This window comes from Plecotus auritus (assembly GCF_963455305.1).
Source record: "Plecotus auritus genome assembly, chromosome: 8".
Classification (NCBI taxonomy): domain Eukaryota; kingdom Metazoa; phylum Chordata; class Mammalia; order Chiroptera; family Vespertilionidae; genus Plecotus; species Plecotus auritus.
Window position 1 is genome coordinate 130,572,185 of NC_137782.1, and position 11,534 is coordinate 130,583,718.

An 11,534-nucleotide genomic window follows, 5' to 3' on the forward strand; every position below is an offset into this window, starting at 1 on the left:
CAGACTCCAGAGGGACTGGGTGGGATATCAACCAGGGCACCAGCTGCCCCCCATTAGGTGGTCAGCTGGCCCCTTCAAGACAATGACTCTGGGGTCTGGGGAGTCCTAGGGCTCTTAGGGTGCTTGCAGAATGGGGGAGTGCTGGGGACTGGTCAGCCCAACACCAATCTCCTCACCATCACCCTCATCCAAACCCCACTTTAACCAACTCAGCTCTGCTTTCACCTGCTTTAGTAATTGGCAGTCCTCCTCCATTCATTCAGGGGAGGGGATGTATCTCTTAAAAATCCATCATCCTATGAGTTGGGTGGGGGTTGGGGAGTGGAGGTGCTGAGCAGCAACTGAGACTCTCATCTTTCTGGGCAGGGATCAGAATCAGGAGGGGGAAGCAAGGGGAGGCTCTACCGCTCTATCTGATGCTCAAGCTGGTTCTAGGAGCTTAGGATAGTTTTCCCATTGTATACCATGCAACCTGCATCAGAAAGACATGAACTAGCTCACCTGTCCATAGTCACAGCAGCAAAATCTCCCATCTCTCTGGGGTGCCAGCAATTCCAGCACCTATTTTTTCCTGGCTGGGGGGAGCCTTCATAGGGCCACCACTGTCCCATGCCAGGACACATCATTTGGAGTTACTTAGTGAGGTATAAGGGCATGAGGATGGAGAGCTCAGACCCCTGGGACTAGAATCCTGTCGCCACCAGCCTCTTACAACCTGTGTGAACTTGAGCAAGTTTTCCAACTGCTCTGTTAAATGAGAACAAATAATAGTAACTGTCTCACAGGATTACGGTGAGATTAAATGAGTTAATATTTGCAAAGCCCTCAAAACAGTGCCTGTCTCCTCATACGTGTATAGGAGTGAATGTTAAATAAATTCATCAGATTCTTTGTGGCTGGTGCCCCCTGGACCAGACAGGGTGATTGCTGCTAGGGGCAAATCTGAGTTCAAGCCTGGGCCATTTTCTATGACCTTGGATGTGACCCTCTTTCTGCCACTCATTGAACGATGATTGGGTTTGGCAAATTCTGCAGGAAAGCCTGCTGAGATCAAAGCCCAGCTTCCCGAAGTCCCCTTTCTGAGTATCTGTCTGTCTCTCTCACGTACCCTTTGTGGCCACTCCACACATACAAAAGGCAAACTCTGGGCCCTGAGCAGTCTGCTCCAAGGGGCCTGGGGGGAGGGCCTGGCACGGAGGTCACAGATGAGACTTGACTCCCCTGGCCAAGGTGGACATGCATCGGGACCCTTGTCCTCTGTGCTGTCACCACGATTCACTTCCCAGCCTTCCCTACAGGGGCACCTCCTGTGGCCTCTCACCCTCCCCCAGTCTTCTCTCCTTGTCCCAGCCATCCCAGCCGTTCAAGGCCACAGGGAGGGGCTGGAGGCTTCAATGTCTTCCAGGTGTAGGGGAGGCCCAGCTGGCCGGGCAGGTGTGGGGAGGGCAGAGCAGCTGCAGAGTTTCTGGAAGGCATTTGGGCATCTAATGAGCGAGGGATCTAATTAAAACATTGGAGGAGGAATCTGGGCCCAAGCCATGTGGCGCAGGAAGTGCAGGCCGGGGCCTGGCTGGGCCTGGGTTACGAGGGACAAATGCCTGAGGAGCAGGGGTCAGGGGGGTATACAGCTGGAGCCCTGGCCCCACCCCTCCCAGCCCCAACTCTTGCTCCAGGACCTAAATCACGTGGATTCTAACATGGCTGGGGACTTGGACACCACTCCACTGCTCTCTGCAGAAAGAATCAGCTCTGGGCTGAGGGCCGAGGATGAGGAGGGGGTCGGGGATGAAGAATAGAATGTGGCCCAGATAAGTCCAAGGTGTTTCTGGGGCCTGAAGATGAGGGTGTGGGGTCCTGCTGCAGAGAAAGGCTCACCAACCTGTTACCTCATGAAATTAGGCATTGGAGTAAGCCACACTGAGGACATCAGTCTCGGCATTATTGCCCCATCACCACCATCACACTGTCACTGTCAGCACTGTCAGCATTACTGTCAACTCTCTAAATGCTGGTCATTGGTCACGATGCCCTTGAAACCCCCCTCTGTGGAATACCCACCTCCTTCCTTCCCGGGCCCTGTGTCCAGCCTCCTGTTTCCAATCTAGCAGACCCCAGCTTTCTTGTACACAGTCCAACCTTAATGTATGCTCCCACCCCTCACCCCACCCCTGCCAGTGCCCTGGGCAGCGACCCTCAGACCTCAGAGGGGTTCATGAGAGGGGCAGGATGGTGCGGATCCCCAGTGTCCGCCAGGGCTCCTGACTGGGCACACTCTCACAGACAGACATGGGTCTTGACTCTGCCCTTCCTGAAGGCCTCTGTGTGCCCCAAATCTGGTTTTCCCTAAAGTCTAGACCAGTGGTCGGCAAACTCATTAGTCAACAGAGCAGCAAACCGCAGCTCGCAAGCTGCATGTGGCTCGCGAGCCGCAGTTTGCCGACCACTGGTCTAGACAAAGAACTACCCATGGAGGAGATATTTCCAGATAATTGGCTCAGGACCCCAGTGATCTGAGTGAGGGTCTGTCCAGTTCCCTCCCACACATAATCCCACCACTCTCCCACCCCTAGGCTGACCCTCTTCCTCCCCCACCTCCCTGCCCCTCCCACCATTCCTTCCCATCTGCTCCCAATAATTCCAGCTAGTATCTCCCAGAATGCCTTTCACCTCCTGGTCCCTGCAGGAGGACTGAGGAGGCACGACACCCCCACACACACCGCCCCATTCTGTTCCCTGACTCAGGGTGTTAACGAGGAGCAGGTTTTCACCCCAGCTGTGCGCTGGGCCTTGAGACGGGAGTTTCCTCCCTCCTGCCTTCCCCTTTATTCTCCAAATGGCCCAATTTCCCCAGCAGATGCTGGGGGCTGAGAGAGAGGCAGGTGGGGAAAGGGAAGGCTCTTTCTGGAGTTGAGGTGACAGGGAGGCGAGGAGAAGGTGGGAGCCTAGTGAGGAGAGAGGGACACTTCCTCTGGAGGTGCAAGGGGAAGCGAATGAGGCGGCTGAGAGGGGCCACAGTCCAGAGGGGAGCGGAGTGGTCAAGCAGAGGTCAGGCCCACAGTTCTTGGGGGACAATCCTGGGAGATAGCTAGATACTGGGGTCCCTCCCTTTCATCCCAAGCCTCCTCTGCCCTTAATCTTAATTCTTGCCTCACCCTATCCTCCCCATCCCACAAGCCCTAGGACCATAGTATCTCCCGGAAGCCTTCCAAGGGCACCCCCACCCACTTGCTCGCTCCAGTGGGACTGCCCCTCCCACCCCACCGCTCACTCTGAAGCAGTCTTGCAGCGCACAGGGACACTTGCTTGTCCAGATCTGTCTGCTTTCCCAAGGGCAGCATCAATCTCAGCTGTCCACCCTCCTTACTCCTGTGGTCAGCACACACTCAATAAATTCTTGTTGTCTAAATGAGTACATGAATAAACAAATGAAGGGATGGCACTCATACAAACTGGCAGCCCTGGAGGCAGAGCGTGGAGCCCTGGGTTCTGCTCTCCCCTCCGTGGCTGTGCAGGCTCCCACAGCTTCCTTTGCTGTCTCTGGCCGCAGAGGACTGGACTAAATGAGCTGGGAGTAAGGGTGCTCCTGTCTCCCCAACACAGTAGGATCTAAGGGGCTGTGACATAAAGCTGCATGCAAGAACTGCTTTGTAAGAGCAGAGAAGGCAAACACAGCTGTGGGGGCACAGAAGTTGGGGAGCTTCTGGGAAAGGGGTTGAGCTGAGTCCTGAAGACAGTAACCTTGGTGAGAGGAGAGTTGGAAGGGCTACTCCTGCCCACCCAGCTTCAGGTGCGAACCAGGGATGTCCAGGATGGAGAAACTCACCAGGTGCCTGGATTACTGATGCATCAGTGCCTGAGACCATCCAGAAGTTCTCCTTGACATTGGACCACATTTCCTCCTCCTGCTTGACCTGCTACACGTGCAAATTCAAAGGGTCAGACAAGGACAATGAGTGTGGGAATGCTGCCCCAAAACAGCCCCCCCATACATCCCACCACCAACCATTGTGGGCAGGTGGGGACTTGTGAGAACTGGGCATCTTGACCCTCAGCCTCCGTGAGATCATTGAAAATAAGTATTGTCTCTCCCCCAACTCCTGGCACAGAACCCCTGAAACCCTTGTAAATTCCTAAGTGATAGGGCACTAGGAGCATCTTTTGTTCTATTGAGGCAACTCTGGGTGGGCTCCTGGATGACGTGTGGATGGGGGCTGATCACCAGAAAGACCAAGCCATGGGGAGAAGCTTGGCATTTTCAGCCCCACCCTCCATTCACCAGAGAGGGGAGGAGGCTGTAAATGGAGTTGATAATCAATCACACCCACATGAGGAAACCTCCATAAAATCACCTGAAGTGCAGCTTTCAAAGAGCTTTCAGGTTGGTGAACATAGTCATGTATAAGGAACGTAACACACCCATCTCCCTGGGGACAAAGCTCCTGTACTCAGCGACCCCCAGACCTTGTCCTCTGCTCTTTTTCATCTGGCTGTTCATCTGTACCCTCTATCAGATCCTTTACTAAGCTGGTAAGTGGAAGCAAGAGTTTCCCTGAGTTGTGAGCCACCCTAGAAAATTAATTGAACCTGAGGAGGGGATCATGGGAACCTCTGATTTATGGCCAAATTGGATAAAAATTTGTGGGTAAACTGGAGATCTGACACTTGCAATTAGTATTTGGAATGGGGTGCAGCAGTCTTGAGGAACTGAGCCCTTTAACCTGTGGGATCTGATGCTGTCTCAAGGTAGGTAGTGTCAGAATTGAGTTAAATTGTAGGACACCCTGTTTGGGTGAATTGTTTGGTGTGGGGGTAAAACCCACACACATGGTGACACACCCAAGGTGTTAGAAGTGAAGAGTCCCATGTGGTGGTAAAGGAGACACACGGGAGAAACACACAGTAGAGGAAAAACTGGGTTTTCCCTACCTACGAAGTGGACCAAACTGAGTTTTTCCAATACACTCTCTGGAATTCGCTGTGCCCGTGTGTGTATCACCGAGTACGGCCAAGTCTGGAGCAGGGCAGAGGCTGTGCCTGGGGTACTTGGTTAAGGGACCCTGTTTGCTAAGAAGCTGAGGAGGACCCTCCTACCACCTCACCTGTTGGGCACAGTCATTTCACAAAGGTAAAAACGTCTGTTCCCAACCCTCATCCTGGTCCCCCAAGGCCCTATCCCCACCATCTCCATCCTCCCTTCTCTCATCCTCAACAGCCCCCGCCCCCCTACATTCTTAGTGGATGACCTCCACTTGTCATCCCCACTGAGAGAGTCTTGAGTCTCAGCTGGGACCAACCTCACTGCCTATGTGTCTCTCTGGCCTTTGCCATTTTTCTAAAGGTCTCCGAGGGCAGAGGCTGTGTCTCCATCATTTGATTATGGCTGTACTAAAGGCAGGGGCTCTGCCTCCCCCATCAGAATATATGCTCAGTATGGGCAGTGGCTATGCCTGCTCCACTTTGAGCTCTCTACGCTGGAGACCAGAGGCTCTCTGAGAGCAAGGATTGTGCCTCCCACATCGGCCTGTGGACTCACAGCAGCAAAGGCCATGTCTGCCCTTTGGGTGGTTTGTGTTCTAGGAGTTGCCATGCCTCTTTCTCCAATCTGTGGGCTCCCTAAGGGAGAGAATGGGCCTCTCCCATCAGACTTGTGTCTCCCCTATCAGACCAGTGGCTCCTAATGGAGCAGGCCCAGCTACACCATTCACAGGGCCCCGTACAAAATTAAAACACAGGGCTCCTTGATCAGAAATCATTAGGAATTTTAAGGCAGTGATAGCAGAGCATTGAACCAAGACCAGGGGCTCTTCTCTGCATGGGGCCCTGTGCACAGGTCATGTGCCCATGAGCTGGCCCTGCAAGGGAGGGACCATGCCTCCTCATCCTACGAGATGGAGGGCAAGGAGCCAGAGGCCAGATGGGCACAACGCCCAAGGGAATGGGAAGGGGCCTGGAGGTGAGCAGGGCGGGCCCAGGCCTGGAGGAGGGACACACAGGGTCGCCTGGGGGAACAATGAGACATTCACTAGCAGCCTGGCTGGCTCCTCAGCGCCCGCACTGGGCTCAGCCCTGCATTTTGTGCTCCACTCACTGAGCAAGCACTGGCAGAGGCTCAAGTGGGAGAAAGTTGAGGCTGCGGAGGTGGCCGCGGTGGAAACGTCTATTTTTACCCTGGCGGGCTGGAGGCAGGTTAGCGGTGGCTTTGAGTGAGTACCAGAGCAGCCACCACAGGGGCCAGTGAGGGCCTGGGCTGGGACAGCCATGAGAGAGCATGGAGCAGGGGGGCAGTCCCGGGCAGCAGACGGCCACCCAGGCAGCCCACCGAACAATGCCAGAGGCCAGGAGCAAGAGCACCCCCCTGCAGGAGGCCCAGGATGCACTGTGTCTATCCCTGGCTCTGCCATCAGTCATGCACTCTGGTCCCTGCTGCCAGACAAGGTCAGCCTGGAATGGAGCCTGGTCCCCACACCCACACCCACTCCTAGTTAAGGACCACCACCTGCCTCACCCCAGGTCCCTGAGGATGCTCTGGGCCATCAAAGTCAGAGAGGGTAGAGGGAGGAAGAGAGGGTCTTAGCTAACTCACCCAGATGGGAACACCTGCTTAGTTACCTTCATTTGGGAGTGGAGGGTGTGCTGGCCTTTAAATGAGGAGCCAGGAGAGTGAAGTTCAGATGGGGGACCTCAGACTCTAATACCAGCCTGGCACACTGCTTGGGTGGCATCTACCCAGCTCCTGGCTGAGGCTGGGTAGCCCCACCCCTTGCCTCCAGCAGCCAGCATCTGAGGCCCCACCTGTCCTCCCCACAAGGTGGACGCCGTGCGCTGAGGTGTTTACATTACATAAACCCAACCACGATCGTCAAGACAATTTGTGGCTCCCCCTGAGTAATGAAAGCTCAAACGCCTTCTTACGCAGGGCCGGCTGGGCTTCCGGCCACAAACCCTGGATTCGCTTCTGACTCCTGGATTCCTCTGGGTCCCTGCCAGCGTGGGGGGTGGAGAGGGACACCCCTGCCCTGCCCATCTCCGCCTGCCCTGCTGGGCTGCCCTGAGGAGACTGAGCCAGTGGAAGATATGGGTCCCCTGCCCAGGAATGACCCTAATGGGGCCTGGGGGTGCCATGCACAGCCCCCAGAAGTCATGCACTCCCACTCTGGGCTGGCTCCCTCTTCATTTAATGACAGTCTCCAATCCTCAGGACCTTCAGTGCTGCCACCCTAAGGCCAGGGCCCTAGACCTCAGCTACCCTGATCCATCACCTCCTTGGCGTCTCAGCAAACATGTCCTTAGAGTACTGGACTTGACACTGAATAACTGGTTTAATCCCAGATTCCATTTCCCCTCCTCCCTCCCTGCCATTCCCTCTAGGTGGGAAGGTTGGGGACAGAGCTCCTTGGGGCAGAAGCTGCCCTGGATGCTGGGGCAGGGGGCAGAGGAGGCAGCTGGAGAATGCTCATGACTGCACTGCTAGTGTCTACATGGCCCTGGGGATGGAGTGCCATCTACATCATTGTCCTGAAGGATCGGACCCTCAGAGGTGTGCAGGGCGCAACCTGTACAGCCTTCCTAGACAGCCCTACCAGCTTCTGAGGAATGCGGGGCAGATCTGGGCTTTCCCGGGGGCATAAACTCACTCTCTGTAGGTCTTTTGAGCAGCCCTGAGGCCATCCCCTAACAAGTCCTGCCTGTGCTATGGGGCCTAGCAGATTTGGATCTAGCTCATAAACCACAGAGGTCTGAGACAGCCGATAGGAGGAAAGAATGTCCTGGCCCCAGCCCCCAGCTGGGGAAGGAGGGGGGCTAGGGGGCTGTAGACAAATGGGTTTTACACTTTGAGTTAATGAGGGTCATGCAGGGGCACCCACTGGCAAGAGGGGATAAATGAGAGGAAGGGGGGCAGGAGGGGAGTGTTCTGAATGAGGGAGGTGAGCGGAACAGTTATGCAGTCATAAAAACCTCTTGCAGACACACACACAAAGAACAGGTCAGCCCCACACAAGCTTCCTGAGCCCCGCTGAGTGCCAGGCCTGATGCTGGAGGCTGTGGGGCAGCAGTCTCCAAACCCTTGGAGAACAAACCCCCATCAGTGGAAAGTCTGAGCATGCACTCCCAATGTATGCCTACTTATCTCTCCATAAATTACATCCATGCACGATTGCCGAGCGTTAATATCTCAAAGCACATTCTATGTTTAGGACAAGGTTCGCTGGAGCAGGTAATGGATGTACGTCCTAATTTTAACTAGTCCTCTCCATATTTCAGCTTGTGTCACTGACTTCTTGTCAGATCTGATTAAATCCTTGTTCTTTCACTTCCTAATGCAACTTGTCAGCCGAGCCCTTGCTGGGGTAGGATATGTGTGAGTCAGTGCTGCTGGGTATTCCTCCTTTGCCTTGTCAGCTTCTCTTCAATCTGCTATTCTCTTCTGTTTGCATTGTTAGCTTCTCTTCAATCGGTGTTTCACAACAGGAATCTTTCTGTGCCAAGTGTCCATTTCTTTGAGGGGTACTTTAGTTAAATTCAGAAAATGTGATCTGTAGCCCCTCTTTACCAGGCTAATATCAAAAGTTAATACACCAAAATCTAAACAAGGGTGATTCTGCATATTAAGAAAGAGAAAGAGCTTTGATTTAGTATTTTCTTCCCGTACCCCGATGAAGTGTTGTGTGCCTCCAGAGGTATTTAGAGAGCACCACTGGAGTCGGGGGAAAGCACAGAGATGGAGAAGACATTTTACACCCCCTCAAACACTTAACTGAAGGTGGGAGAAAAATATGTAAAAGAAATATTTTAAAAATTGAGCATCTACCATGTGTCACATTCTGTATTCCTGGCCTCTGGACCTCACAGTAGTTCTCTAAAGGAGATAGGATGACTGCATTTGAGGTGGGGAACAGAGCTGCCCCCGGCCTCACTGATCGTGGGGAGAGAAGCCAGAGAGCTGGGAGTCAAGTTCAGGCTGACTGAATAACTGCTGTGATGATAAGCAAAGGGTGGTGAGGGCTCTGAGGGAGACAGAAACCATGAAAGCAAGGACTCCAGGCCTGCCCTGGTGGAGAAATCAGAGGTGGCTTCGTGAAGGAGGCAAAGGAGCTTTTTTGCAGTCAGTGGCATTCAGACAGCATCACTCATCCAGACTGCACCTACACCCCCCTGGGGGTCCTCACCTGATATTCTCCCACCATCACCACCACCCCAAAGTTTTCTTGCAATGTCTCCTGGAAAGCTGCAGATTCTCAGGACTTTCACCTGCAGGAGATCATGAGCTCCCTGTTCCCACCCCCTGCTCTGTGTGTTCAGTTCCCCTTCTCTTCCCTCCCCTCCCTCCCCCAGCCTGCTATGGGCAGGCTGAAAGTCCAGAGTTTCTTCCTCCATAAGCAGCACTTATGTGGATGGCTGTAGGGCAAACACAGTTAGCAGGGACCCACCCACCCACTCCAGACCCCATCTTGACCTCTGGCCTCCAGAGATATCTTAGCCTGGCCCAGATTTCAAGGACTGCTCAGACACTTCAAACAGCCTCCCAGAATGGCCAGGGGGAGAGCCCTGTGGGCAAGATGAGAGAGAGAGAGAGAGAGAGAGAGAGAGAGAGAGAGAGAGAGAGAGAGAAAACATTACCTAAAAGTCCACCAATAGGGCCTGGCTACATAAACAAACCATGGTTTATCCAAATGATAGACTACTATGGAACCATAAAACCCTCATTCAGTTCAGTCAGTGATGCGGATGGATAGTCACAGTATCGTGGTTGCAAACCACTGTGTACAGTGAAATCATCATCTTTAAAAATACCAACATATTTCATACTCACATGGAAAATTCTAGAGATACCCAAGTGCCAACAGTGGTTCTTTCTGGGCAATGGGATTAGTGGCTCTTTTCTGCTCTTCCTTTTGTAAGCCATTTCTCACATTTCCATAATGAACATATATTACTTCTGTGATAAGACAAACGCCAATAAAGCTATTTTAAAAGATAAAATAGTCACCCTTGTCCATCTGGAACAAGCGTGTTGCCTGAATCCCTAGCAGGGATGGGACTGGGCGGGGAGGCGTGTGAACACTGGAAGCATTTCCCCAAGTGGCCCACCATGGAGAGAGGGCAGCTGTGCCATGGTAGCCTGGAGCTGGTGAGAGCGCCCACTCAGTCCTGGGAAGGGCAATGCAGGGCACTCTAGGCATGAACTGCGATGACACTTACTGAGATGATGAGCCACATAGGGGATGCCGGTCAACTCCCAGGCACCGACGTGGCCAGACCAGCAAGCCCGGTTCATTCCCCCACCAGGGCCTCCGCACTTGCTCTGCCCTCTGGCTGGAACCTGCTCCCCCGGGGTTTACATGGCTCACTGGCTCACTTTCACCAGGTTTGCTCTGATTTCATAGCAGAGGGCTTCTCCCCAAACCCTATGGGAAAAGCTACCCCTCCCCCGACCCATAGCCACTTTTATCTTCCCCCTCCTCACTTTATTTTTCCTCCTCAGATTCACTGATTACTACCTGACATTGTTTATCATCTGGCTCCCCGACTTGGAGCTTTTACAAGGGCAAGAATTCTGTGCTTAGATCAGAGCCTGGGCACGGAAGGTGCTCAGTAAATATTTGCTGAGTAAATGAACACATTGAAACTTCACGGTGCCAGTGCCACCTCCACACACCGTCACCCCTGCCGGGCCTCCTGATTGCCAGGCCTCCCGAGTAGGGGCTCTGGGTAGCCTGGAAGCCACCAGTTGTGAGACTGGGGAACAGGAGGGGGTGGCTGGGCCTGGGGGGAGGGGAGGAAGCAAGCACTCTGAGTCAACATGGCTGGGGTTTACCTTTCATTAATAGCTGTGTGGCTTCCCCAAGTCTGTTTTCTCACCTTTGAAATGGGGCTCAAAATAGCTACTTCTCACAGCAGAGGATTAACGTGACGACACGCCTAGCACGGTGCCTGACAGACGCTGGCACTCAGCAGCCAAGCGCTCCCTCTCTAACCAGCCCGGAGGCGGCAGCGGGACCAGCCTCCAACTTTATCCTCGCCCCTGATCTGAGCCAGCTCTGAAGATGGGAAAGGCTGGGCTCTCAGGAGCTCACTGCTCCCTGCCCTCTCTCAGGGATGCCCCCCTCACTGGGGACAGGAGAGGAGAGCTTTGGGTTCAGAGAGCTGACTGAAGGTGGGGTGGGGCCTCCCCCTGCTGAGGCCCTTAGACACTGGGACTCCCCCAGGACGGATACTGATTGGCCAGGGGCTGACACAGATGCCCCCCCTCCCAACACACACACACACACCACCCCTCCCACCCTAGCTTCCTCCCTCCTAGACTCAGTGGTAAAGGTTTCCCTCAGGCCATTTTTCTCATTCTTCTGGCAGCCAGAGCCTAACTGTGAAAACCCAGCTCTCCCTGGCCAGGCCTAGGTTATGTAAGAGGCCCAGAGGCCCTGCGGGTGGGGCAGGCAGAGCCCCTACCTCCAGCCCAAGGCCTCTTCCTACATGGGGCCTCTCAGCTGCCCCTTTCAAGTCTCTCTGTTCAGGGTCACTAAGGCCATTCCTGA